The following is a 13277-nucleotide window of genomic DNA, read 5'->3' as shown; positions in this document are numbered from 1 at the left end:
GACAAATTATCATGAATCTGATTTTCACATTGTATGAAGACCACATGAGTATCCAACGAAACTTTTAAATGCTGCCTCCATGTGCAAGAAGCCTTTAGTAAAATAACAGAACAAGAAACAATATCTAACGCCAGCTCTTTTATGTTCAAAGTGATTTTCAGTATGGCAAGTGCTGGTAATATATGTGGCAAGATCTTTATTTCTTGATTGTCCAGAAGGGATTGTGAGCTGATTATCTAAATGTAACCAATTAAAACTATTCAGAGATATTCTAGCCTGTGTGGTGTGGACATCCATCCATTGCAAGTTTTCCTGTAGAGTCCAGAGCCTCGTGAGAGCCTTTGGCTGCCCTCTGTGAAACTAGGATTGCCACACTTTAACCATACCGTCAACTTTCCTCTACCTTGTTCTCCACCCAGGTGTTCCAACAAAAGATAGATCTACTTTGGAATAATCCTGTGTCCAGCCAGAAAGGGCAACATCTGGCTGTAAAGCAGCAGAAAAAAGTTCTTGTATGTCTGTAAGAAAATTATGACGTTCAGGGAAAATGCTGATTCCAGTCACCAGCCAGATGGGGTTATCCAGGGACTCCTCTCATTACTACTACATTCAAGCTCACTTCCAAGTCGGTTACAGTTGATATGTGTAACTTAGAGCAATCACATTAAGCCATGACTGATAAAACTGAAAATACAATAAAAACGAATAGATTTTTTTAAAAAAATTTAAACCTGTTTTAGACTAATTCTCTCCTTTATCTCCATATGAAGCTCTCTAATATTGCAGGTTTTAGTGAATTTTTCTATTTTCCAGTATTCAGACCCTATGAATATAGGCAGGCAGCCATTAAATCAGGCAATGTTTGCTCTTTTTAACATGTGCTCCTTAATTTTGCTACAGAAACTGGTTTTCAGTTAGAGTAAATTCAAATTTCATAGCAGGGCAATCAAATGAAAAAGTTACACCAGGTTTGTCCAACTTACTTTCAAACAACAGAAACAGAGCTTCCCAAATGATATTGCACTCATCCCAAGGTTTATATATAATCCCAGTTGCTAACACAGTGGTGAACAAGTTGCAGCCATGCTGCAGCACCCCAAGGTGTGAACTGAGACCTCTGGGAGACACATTGCCTCATATTCTATTTAGACAAAACCTTCTGCAGCCAAATGTGACACCTTCAGCTGTTCGGGTCAGAATAGATGCAATCATTTTAACTACAATTAGCCTGGATAAGGTACTTGAACAAGCTTCCAGTCAACAAACACAAGACTACATTCTCAGCTGGTGTTAACTGAATTCAGTGGAACTACATCAGTTTGTACCAGGTAGGGATTTAACCTGAGCTTTTGTTTTCTCTTAAATCAAAGTTTGGCCGAAGACAAACCCAGAGCCTGATCACAAGGACTTGGAGCTTGTTGACATTCTGTGTAGGTGTTGTCTGTCGTGACCACTATATTGTCTAAATATGAGACAGAGCAAAATGCCTCTGTGTTTATTGACTGTACTTTTCAGCAGTGTAGCTGCACAGATACAAGGCTACTCAGCGTGTTTGTCTATAGACAAAACAATGTGTATCTTGCAATAAAGCTCACACAGGGAAATAAAAGGGAAGCCAACATGACATGTGATCCTCTGATGCAGTAGATGAGCTTTAAAAGACTAAGGGTAAAGAAATCATGCCCATTTTCACTAAAGATCAAAAGATTATCAGTTTTGCAAATGATATTATGCAAATGAAGTTATTTTATTAAGATTATTTGTTAATAGAAAAGAATGTAAATGTCTTATGAAAACCTCAAAGAAAAAAAATTACTTGGAGAGGGAGGACATTTCATTGTGACCATTACTCAGAAAAAGCCAGCATCAAATATACAAAGTCCCTCTAGAGATCACTGCAAACGTTTACGAAAGCTCACTGATATGCAGACTTGCTATCTGGCTGATACCAGCAAGAGATTACTGCCAATCCCTCTCATCATCAGTAAGATCAGCCAACTGACAAGCCTGGAAAAACAACAACCAGAAGCTAGTAACACATTTTGGAGCAAAGTGGTTTAGTAACTGAGGGCAGAATTAGCTTAAATCGTATTTAACTCATCTACCAACTTTGACAAGGCCGTTACAACAAGCACCTGACTGTGCCCTGGCCAAGGAGTAGCAGCAGTTTGAAATCCTCCTCCTTGTGCCTGTGAATGGCGTTGATGACCTTGGGACTGTGCAGCAACAGTCACTGCTCACAGAACGATGAAAAAGTTTCTATCATCTCAGAGAAACAGGGTGACAAAGTGTTACAGCTTCATTTTACACCAGAATAACCAAGGAAAGAAGCAGGGAGACTGCAGTGGGTCCATCCCCCGTTCTGAGGAGAATGCAGCCCCTGTGTCCTTCGGTCCTCAGCACTGTGAGCTGAGAGACATTTGCATTATGATAATCATTTTATTTGTCTTTGAAGAGTTCCAGGGTTAAAGTTATTATACAGTGACAAAACAATACTCCTGATTATTCTAATGAAAAAATGTGCTTTTTACCATAGCGCCCTGACAAAGTGAAAATTTCTGTCAGTACATTTTAGAGTAAAATCACATTTTAAGAACATCTTAATCTGTTTTCACTTTTCAGATTTCATGCCATTTTGCATTTGTCATCTGATTTCTTTCAAGTGCTTCGCATAGACACATGTGCAGGCTTGTGTTTGTGTGCACACATGCATGTGGATAAGAAACTTTGGAAACTCTGTTAATTAGAGAAAGCAGCAGCATATGTTATGCTATGAAAACCTGAATCAGCATTTGCCAATATTATTTAGGGAGCTGATCTGAAAAAAAAATATCAACAAACTTCAGAACTAGAATGAGTACATAAGATTTTAAAATCCTGCACTCAAGTTGATTGAATTCCAGTGGGAAGAAACTCATCTGTGACGTTTAGTCCCTTTGGCAGTAAAAATAGCCAGTCCTGTATAAATCACAATTCAGTAGCTTTAAATGAACTACAGAAAGACAAAAGCTTTGTCTTGTGAAATTCATCATAACATCTGAATGTTGGTTCACTAGCATACTTTTAGGTCTCTGTTGAAAGGTTTAAGAGATTCATATTTGGGTTTATTGTTTCTCCTAAGAGATTCAAGATATCTCATGATTCAAGGTCCCTTGTCTTATCAGATGAACACCAGCATTACTCTTACTACATCTCCTTGCAGGAACAGTCCTCTAGGACAACACAGGTTCTGCATTGTGTAGTGTTTTAAAATCCCCATGCTGAATTTCTGTCTTGCCCACAGTCCCTCTTGGGATAAATTGGACAAATTACCACAATAATGTAAATCAAGCATATTTCTTCTAAATTCTTGTCAAGGCCTGTACACTGCAGAGCAAGGCTGAGCACCACTAGCTCTTCTGCCAGATCTCAAGAAAACCTATGATCTTTGCTGCAGCAGAAATCTTTGCTGACTTCTTCCATATAACAACTGGGGATTAAAATAATCTGAGTGTCCTTGGGCAAGGACATCTTCCCTGCTGGCTGCTCTGCCCATCCTGGACATAGAAAGTGCAACTGAAGTGCCTACAGATATGTAGCTTGAGAGCCAGTGGGACACTTAGGATCCAGCCACTGCGTCTCACAGATGAGATTAAATGAGCTAGCCAGAGCCTGTATGCAGTATGAAGCAAAAGGATGCTTTTATAGTGGGAACTTGAGAAAGTGAGAGCCCCGCAGCCCTGTCTATTCCCCAGCTTTCTAGTCTGAGGACCTCAGGCAGCCCCTGGACCCACGGCTTTGCTCACACACTAGCTGTGCATGTAGCCTGTGTTTTGGCCATCTCTTCTGTAATAAAGATCAATGGCTTTCTTCACTTATGCCAAATGAAGAATGGCTGACATGCGTACTAGATTTAACATGACCCAATTTTCTCTCCCTGGCAAAGCAGTACATTGCACCCTCTCACACACTTCAGCTGACACCAGACAGTATCGCCACAGTATTTGCAGTATTCCCTAGGAATTCCCTGTAGACCAGAAATAGCACAGCAATGTGAGCTGCTTATCAAAGGAAAAGTGGCGCGGTTGGAAAGCCGACCCCTATAATAGAGAACAGCAGATTATGGTCTGCAAAGCAGAGCACCATGTGTCATCAGCACTCAACACATAGGTGTACATCCCCTAAAGCACAAGCCCTAACAGAAGCAGCTAAAAAGAGAGCCTGAGGACAGCCTATTGCAGCTGCTTGCACCCCCCGGCAAGGCTGGCTGTCGCAGACTGAACCAAGTGGTCACATGCGCTGGACCGTGGAAAGAATGTGTGATGCCTGGGATGGAGAAGTGTCACTTTGTGTGACTCCCTCAGATGGTGTTTGACAGTGGTTAACAGAACTGTCTCCCTAGCTGACCCCTGAGCACAACGGTGTTCTCAATAGATGTTGTACCCAGCCTGTTCTTCAGAGTGTATCTTTAAAATGTCTAAGGTGGTTATTTGATGCTAAATAGCAGATCTGCAGGCCATATCACAGTCTGCTACAGGGACTCCCAAGCTACCACTAAGTGGGTTCATTAATTCAGTGAAGGGAACATTTCTGCCTTGAAATGCAGCATGGTCATGTTAGTAAGATCTTGCACCCAAACACATCAAGCTGGGTAGACTGCCACAGTCATAAAATCATTGAAAATAAGACCAGAAAGGACCTCAAGAGGTCATCCAGCTCAACTCCCTGCCCGGAAGCAGGATCAGCTCTGTCCACATAATTCCTGACATATATTTTTCTAGTCTGTTCCTGAAGTCTCCAATGATGAACATCTCATAACCTCCCTGAGCAATCTATTACACCATTTTATTCCTAGTATGCTAAATACTGCTTCACTTTAGGCCTATTATTTCTCATCCTAGACATAGCAGACTTGGCAATATATGTTTTCCAGTTTATTCCTTGATTTTCTACAGGTTTTTTATATACATGAAGATGACTATGCCCCACCAATTTTCTGAATAAGCATCACCAGGTGCCTCAACTTTTCCTTCTATGCCAGTCTCTTAGACAATAACCTGGTCATCATAGCCACCTCCCTCTTGACTTTCTCCCATTTTTCTCATGCTGTTTCTGTTTTCAGACAGAGCTTGGTGTAGACATGCCCTTAAGGGTTCTCTTAGAGAACATGCCATGGATATATTTTCTCTGGTTTTCAGTAAGATAAGCAAAGGGGAGCTAGCGAGCACTTGTCAAAAGTTTCCAACTGGACTTTATAACACTTACGATGCGCTGTCACTGAGGTGTCTGTAGTTTTGTCAACTAAAGCAATTTAAATGGCCTGTGGAGGTGGGTGATAGCTGCCATAAGGGACATAGCTGAGGCTAGCCACCTGAGCACTTACACACATTCTCAGGAAGGTTTCATAGCAAATAGCCCACACTATCACACCTGCCATCCCCCCAGTCCACCAGTTTTAGAGATCAATTGGCCATGAGCATACAAGTATCTGTCCTGTCTGCACTAGGTCCATTCAGTGGTACTGAACAGGTGCACAGCCATGCAGACTGTCTTTTTGTGAACAGATATTAGATTTTTTTTTTAAAAAAGAATTTTCTTCAGCCATCTTCACAACTATTCTGATGCTACCTTGTAATCACTGGAAATGATCCTGTTTCCATACCTTCATGGAAAAGAAACAGCTAACATGATTCTTTTTTCTGAAAACACCTCACACAACATCACATTAGAAGTGGTATTATGTGATTTACAAGCTTGAGCTGACCAAGCATGCTAACTCAGATATGGACTATTCACAGTAAATTTTGAATTCAAAAGAACAGCAAAAAGTGTTGGGTTTTTGTTTCTTTCTTTTTTTTTTTTTTTTTAAAAAAAGGTAATTCTTAACTTCTTTTTTTATTTGACCAGTGTACACATTCAGGATATATCGCTTGCATCCTGCTCCAAGAAGACATGTTTCCTGGACTGAGCCGTATACCCTCAGGGCTAGAGCAAGTCTCAGGAAAATGTCCACTTGTGTGTCACAGCCACACTTGTACGTGCGAGAATCACACCGGGTTTGCTGCCTAGGAGATAAATCTGTGAGCATGGAAGTGGCTGCAGTGTCTAGGTACTAATGAATTTGCTTCATTCTGATCAATGGATCAGAACTGTGTTACGTGTCAAGGTCAAATTCCCAGGTTTACCTGGAGCAACGGGTATAATTTATGTAACAGCAATACCACCGTGTACATTTACCAAAAAACTTCATGTTATTCTAACAATGTGGCCATGATCACATGTATAACATTAGGGTCTGAGAATAATACTTCTTGTCCTTAGACAAAATTCTTCCAATTCCTTTCTTATCTCAGCTTATCTCCTCTCCATTAAAGGCATATCCAAACACTTTGTGCCACATTGTTATTTATGTTATAGTTAAAGCCTCTTAATAATTTCTTAAAGGGAATGTTCTTGTTCAGTTCAGTATGTACTCAGATGACTGCTCTTAGAATTAATTCAGTCATGCATTGTTACACAATCATCCAAATATTTGCGATTATAGTCTCACTTCTGATAGCTGTTTCATTTCTTATCATTGCTGTATCTTCACCATCATTCTCTGAGAGCATACAAGCAGTTCCTGAAAAAATCCCTTGCATCAACAGCTGTTACAATGCTGTTTTTTCAGAAAATAAATGCACTTCAAGTAAGCATATAGTTAAAAGTGAAAACTTTGTCCTATTTTTTAAAATTATCAAGCATCTGCGAAATCACCTGATTCCAGTTAGAAATATGACTAACCTGTATTTTAAAATATATGTTTGTCAGGCCCTGCAGATGTTTTAGTCAGAGACACGTGTATGGAAGCAAATTATTTTTTTTTTATGCTGCAGAATAATGTCATAATCAACACAACTATTAGAGAAATGGGCTTGTGATAAAAAATAATTTTTACTGGGGAAAGAGCAAGTATAGGTAGGTGACATTTGGACAATGATAAGGAAGGCTGGGGAGGCAATAGCCTCCAGTGAGTGTCATCCTGAGAGGGGCACATGAGTCCAGGCATGCTGCAGGACACAGCTCCTCAGCCCACACTGACTTTGCACCTAAACCAAGCTGTAAGGAGTGATCTGCTGTCTAGAGACCCTCTCCAAGGGATCTGCCAGCTCTGTGTACAGTAAACACAGTTCTGTAATCAGCGTACATGTTGAGACTCTTGAATGGTGGTTAACTCAGTGCCCCTGGGATTAGCTTGAACTAAAGGCATCAGCAGGAAAAAGAAAATTCAGTTATCCAACACATCATTAGTTCTCAAGCTGTGGTCTGAAACCATGATGGTTTGCAAGAGAGCCTGTGGAGCACTGTTAAGCAGCAAAATTTACAAATGGGTTGACTAGAAGTGTGATAGTAGATGCACACAGTGGCCCATGAGAAAATGCGAGGGTTGGTCCAACAAATGGAAATGACTGTCATAAGAGCACAAAAAGCCTCTTCAGAAAAACTTTTTCATCTGTAGCAAGCATGTAAAACAAAAAATGTTACAGCTTTCCAAAATTCCTCCAAAAATTGGAAGCTTTTGTTTTATTGTAACAATAGTGTGGGAACAAACATTTGTTCTCTTTCTGTTTCTAGAGTTACCCTAGTGCTTGGGTGGGAATGGAACAAAGCCCATGTGAGAGATCTGCACTTGGTTTTGTCTCTGGGCTGACCTGAGTTTTAATTATCGTGGTTTGGATTTGAACCAGATTATCACCTATATCTGAACAAAACTCACTTCCTTTACACCAGAATGTGTCCCCCATACATACATGACAGAGATGTCTAACCATGCTCCAGAAAAATAAGCAGGCAGAGAATTTACTAAGCACATCTTTTACAGCTAAATGAAAATTTACAAAAGGAAAAATAGTTTCACACTTTGAACAAAGCACTTCTGCACGATGCAGTTGGAAAGAGGTAAGGGATTTAAAAGAGGTAAAGGACTTAACCAGCCCCAAGATGTTTAAAAAATGTGTACAAGGCAAAGAAAGGGAGGCTAATGTTAAGAGCAAATAATTGCCCTGCATGGAGCCAAAGACGTCCCTTGCCCACCACTTTCACTGTGGCCACCAAGGCTGTGCCTCTGACAGTGAATAAAAGAAGTCAGGGCACGTTTTCAGCCTTGCAGACAAACAGCACAGCACAACTTCTGTCAGAACCGCTGAGTTCTCTAAACTTGGGTCTCTGCTGTGGCTCTATTTAGTTTCCTAGAATAAATGTAGCTTAATAGATTGTTAAGGAAAGAATATAGGAAATAGATCAAGTCAAATGATCCTTTCTCTGATACAGCATCCCAGCCTCTGCAGTTCAGCACCCTTGGGACTTCCTGAGCCAGAGGCTGTAGCTACAATTTAATATATGAAGACGGACTCTCCTCCATGTCTTTTTCAGCTTTATTGCATGAAAATGTGCTTCTTTTCATTTGTTTCAAGTCTGGCACCTAATAGATGCACTAGTTCTTAATTCTTATTCTGTAAGAAACACTGAATATTTATTTTTTTTACTCATTGTTCCAAACTTTTTTATTATTATTTTTACAGGCTTCATAATTTCCCCTCAATCATTTTTCCAGTGTTATCTATTTAACCTCTGCTTGTATAGAAATTTTTCTGTAGCACAGTTCTTCCTTGTCACCCTTCTCTGTGCTCTCTAGATCCATTTCAGAAATGGATTACTCAGAACCACATTTATTGTTCAGATGTGGGTGTACAATAGATTTACATATCCATCTGAAATTTTTATTTCCTCATTCTTTTCCCAATAATTCCTACTTTAATTGTCACGTTTTTCTTGTAGAAGGCACGTCAACTGAACATTTCACTGATGTTTTCAGGGACTTTAAGGTTGGTTTCAAGAGTAGTAATAGTCAATTTAGAGTCCATCACTGTGTATGAACAGTGAAGGTTATTTTTTCTCAGTGCATGACTTTCCATTTATTGACATTGATTTCATCTGTCATTTCATTACTTAATATCATGAGACTGTTCTGTTACTCTTCACATGCAGCTTATGCTTTTACTACCCTGATTAATTCTGTATCATTACACAAAAAATCACCTCTCAGCTCACTTTTCCACAGTATTTATGAATCCAGATCCTTGGACTGCTGATGGTTCCTTGCTGTCAAAAATGATTATTCACCCTATCCTTTGTTTCCTATCTTTCATCAAGTAATCCAGGAGAGGGTTTACCCTTCTACCCCATGACAATTCGGTTTAATTAGTGCTGTTGGTCTCTTTTTGAAAATTCAAGTTCATAAGTTTGAATCAACATTATGCAAATAATCCTTGCCTCCTTCAGAGAATTGTCATAGTTTTGCAAAGTGTGGCTTTCTTCCACAGAAGTTGTTCTGATTCTTGCCCAATATATCATTTTTACTCTTTTGTCCACTGAATATTTTTTATTATAATTTCTAGCAAATTTTCTGATAAGCATGTTAGACTTACTGATCTGCTGGAGCCAATAAAAGCCCATTTTAACAGCTGATGACCCATTTGATGTTTTTATTGTTTTGCTATCAGATTGCTAGGTATTAGTCTCTTCTATTACCAGTTCACACAGATACAGTCCTCGTGTATTTTACCCATAAAGAAAATCTGCAGTATAGATACCTCCTTAGTCTTTCCTACAATGGCCACTAATGCAAAAAAAAAAAAATAATCATCTATAGGCTTGCACTAGAGTCTTTGTTTATTACAATCCTATTCACGAATGAATCTGCCTTTAACAGATGACTTTCCTTCCAAACATTTGAAATACTCCTTCCCCCCATTTTTTTGGGGGGGAGGTAGGGGGGTGGGGGTAGGGGTGGGAGGGAAAGCTTTATTTCATTTCTGATAGATGATTTCTTTTCTACTAATAATCCCTTGTTGTCTGCTGTTCAATTACTAGTTCAGGGAAGAAAAATTACCCTTTTAGCTAATTATTCTTTTTAACTAGTTTTCTCAGTTTAAAGTAATTTTGTTCTTTAATGGTAAATATTACATGGGTGTGATTAATTTTTTTTATGTTTGTTCACTACTGTTATTGCGAGTTTTCTCACATATACAAGGATGTGAAACTTGAATATTCTGTGTCCACTGTTGCATGGTGCCTCATGGGTAACTGATATCAGTAATCAGATACTGTGCATTAAATCCTGATATAAATCTAGAAATAACCCTTATTTTGAGTTTTTTTGACTGACAATTGCAGTATGCAGTCAGTTACAATGATGTTCATAGAGAGTGAAGTTTATCGAATGTGGCTTTAAGTTTGTTTTTAATAATCTAGACACCTTAATTTTGCTCTGCTTTGGATGTCAGTGCTCTTTATTGGGTCATAGTTTCTCTATTTGTTAGTTCTCCATCTGCTAAATGGGAACAATAGCACGTATTTGCATTGCATTGGTATTAGGAAGACAAATATACTATAAATTATGAGGTATAATTAGGAAATGCAACAATAACAGAATTCATGGAAGCATTCAAGATAAAAAGATTAAACTTTCAAAAACATCTGGTTTGTGTATATGGTGCTGTACCAAATATTGAACCATAATGAGCATTAATGTTTACAGGTTCTACCTCTGCATCTCTGAAAATCTTTAATGTTTCAGTAACATGCAGGTTGTGTTAGGCTTTATAAATGCATGATATGAATACTTATGGTTATGGAAAAACAAACATGCTAAGAATGGGAACAAAGGCTAAAATATATATGAGATGTATTTCATACTTTGTTTTGTTTTGTTCCATATCGTGAACTTATGCCGTACCCTTACCTGTACTTCTATAAAGCAATTTTGAATAGGTTGAATTTTGTAGCCATATTGGCAAAAGTTTGTATCGAGAAGCAAGTTGCAGGAGGAGGGAGCTGCAGGCCAGTCAGGAGAGGAATCCCAGGTGATGATTTGCCTGGGAGACACCGCAAACGGAAGACAAAAAAATTAATGAAGAGAGAACTGGATACAGAATCACTGGTGCTGCAACAGGGTTAAGAATGACCCAGAAGCAGCAAAAAATGGTCACATAGGGAAGGGACAAACTCTGTGGAGACCTCAGGGCAAGGCACCGATTAGATGCACCAGCGAAGTATAAGCCACTGAGGGAAATAAAAGGGTGTTGAGTCAAATGCTTGGGCCAGACAGACCACAATGATCTTTTCAGTGAACTGGGGTAAAGCAGAAAGATCTCAGCACTGGCCTCACCGGTGAAGAGGGCTGCAGAGCGCACCGCGACAGGGCAGTGGTTCACTGCAAGAGGCAGGAAGGTGCATTTGTAATGTATTAACTGCGCAGCTTCGTGTTTGCAGAACCAGCCAATACTCAGACGACCAACATAATTATGAATTAAACACGGTTATATTCGAGGTGATTTGAGAAATTGTAAAACGCTACTATGTCATGTAAAATCTGTTATTGTATGTCCTGATGTGTAATGAGCAATGATGTAACCCAATAGTTTGACAGATCTGATTTAGGAGACTAACTTAAAAACCAAAACTGTTTTATTATAAAATAATATAATTTAACAATCAAAAAGATGTGCTTAAAATATATATATATCCAAAAAACCACCCTAAAGTAGTTTTTAGACAGCTCACAATTTCAATATCCTATTGCACAGGATTGAAGATAGTTTCAGAATATATATGCACTAAGTTCCAACATCTACAAATTCTTTTCTTTTCTTTTAACAGTATACCATAAAGTTTCTGCTAAACCACAATTTTTATCAGTCATTAAGATTAAAAGTATGTATTTTATGGGCAGGAGGAAACAAGTCAACATATAAGGAAAACAGATGCTTCTGAATCATTTTTAGCATTATTTAATAGTCTGAAAATAGTGCTCTTGTTTGTAATAAAAGTCAGGTATTGTGTGAAGTTTATCTGGGTTCTTTAATCATTCTCAGAAACTGACTTAAGATTTAGGCATAAGAAGTTTTGAAAAAGTTCTTGATGTATTTATTCTCTATGCTACCTTCTGAAGAAACATATCAGAGGCAGTCATCATACCTCATTTTACACAGCTACAATGCCAACAACTCCATCTGGACTATTTGGATAACTCCCTGTTATTTTCAGTAAGATATATGGGCATTTCCAGAATGCATTTCATCCCAATGAGGACATCTAAAACAAGTCAGATGAGTCACAATACGAGTGTCTATTCCTGTAAACAGCTGCCAAAGGAAGCCTGGGTGAGCAGTTCAGGCGTGGATATCTAATGTGTACATAACTTAAGGGAGATGAAACCCAATCAGGAAGGATGGTGACACTAGTAGATGGGAAGAAAAAACACAAGGGACATCATGAGTAATAAGAAGCTATAGAGAGTGGGACAGACAGATCTTCATGTGACAAGAAGGAAGGAGCAAATCTGGGAAAGTTCATGTTGAAGTTCCTGAGAAGCTGATGGGCAGGGGCTCGAGTCACAGATGCCAAAAGCAGAAAATGTCCAAAAAAGCTTCATGTCAGGCAGCAGTGAAAGACAGGGAATAAGGAGCCTACCAAAATGCTCAAAGAAAAATGGTAAATGGAAAACGGGATAAAATGGGCAGGTGCCCCTTTGCTGAAACCAGGAAGGGTGGGCATACCTTCTCTTTTACTTCTTGCAGCAAATGATTTGTGCTATTCGGTCAGGTCTATTGGGAAGGAGAAAGCCAAGCAGCCGCAGCGCCCCTGCCCCACGGGCAGCGCCTGGTGAGCTCAGAGGCCCAGGGCAGAGCAGTGACTGCCGTTATGCAACTTCCCTTCCAGTAATGCTGCTACCTCTAGCCTGTAACCCATGGTCACTTTAATAACAGCCTCAGCTATCTGATTTGCCCTAAATAGTCAAAGGGAGTATTTTTTTCCTCTGTGGTCAACTACACTATTTTTATAATAACAGTCTTTATCAAGATCCTGATTTTGATCCAAATTTCCTGTCACAGTTGTGCACTTCTTTGATTGTGTGGGTTTATTTCACATCCTTAACATCAAATAAATGCAGAGGAGTGGGTTTTTTTCACATTAATTTTCTTTTCTCAGATTTGTTCCTTTCTTTTTTTTTTTTTCACAGTAATTGCAGTAGGATTAACTGCATTGTTAGAGTTAGAGGTCTGAATACAAATAAGAGGGCTTTTCCTTTTCTCTTCCCTGACTACATTTCTATTACTGCAATCACAAGTATTGTTAACAACGTTAAAGCCCACAGCAGATGTGAACCAGGCTATAGTGAGAGAATATTTTGATTCCACAAAAAAGTTCAGTGCTGAAACATAATGTTCTTGCTTCCCAGCTATTACAGGGCAAAC

General features: G+C 39.1%; 1 long non-coding RNA gene across 1 annotated transcript in view; it reads right to left on the bottom strand.

Moving 5' to 3' along the window:
- Positions 1–12691, bottom strand: part of LOC114014001 (uncharacterized) — a 38015-nt gene extending 25324 nt beyond the window's left edge. The window contains exon 1 of the long non-coding RNA XR_003557326.2: positions 12579–12691. This is a non-coding gene — a long non-coding RNA (uncharacterized LOC114014001). The remainder of the gene's footprint in view (positions 1–12578) is intronic.
- Between the last annotated feature and the right edge of the window lie 586 nt (positions 12692–13277).

Source organism: Falco peregrinus, chromosome 6, assembly GCF_023634155.1.
Source record: "Falco peregrinus isolate bFalPer1 chromosome 6, bFalPer1.pri, whole genome shotgun sequence".
Classification (NCBI taxonomy): domain Eukaryota; kingdom Metazoa; phylum Chordata; class Aves; order Falconiformes; family Falconidae; genus Falco; species Falco peregrinus.
Note: the sequence above shows the minus strand (reverse complement) of the source record. Positions and strands in the feature narration are given on the sequence as shown.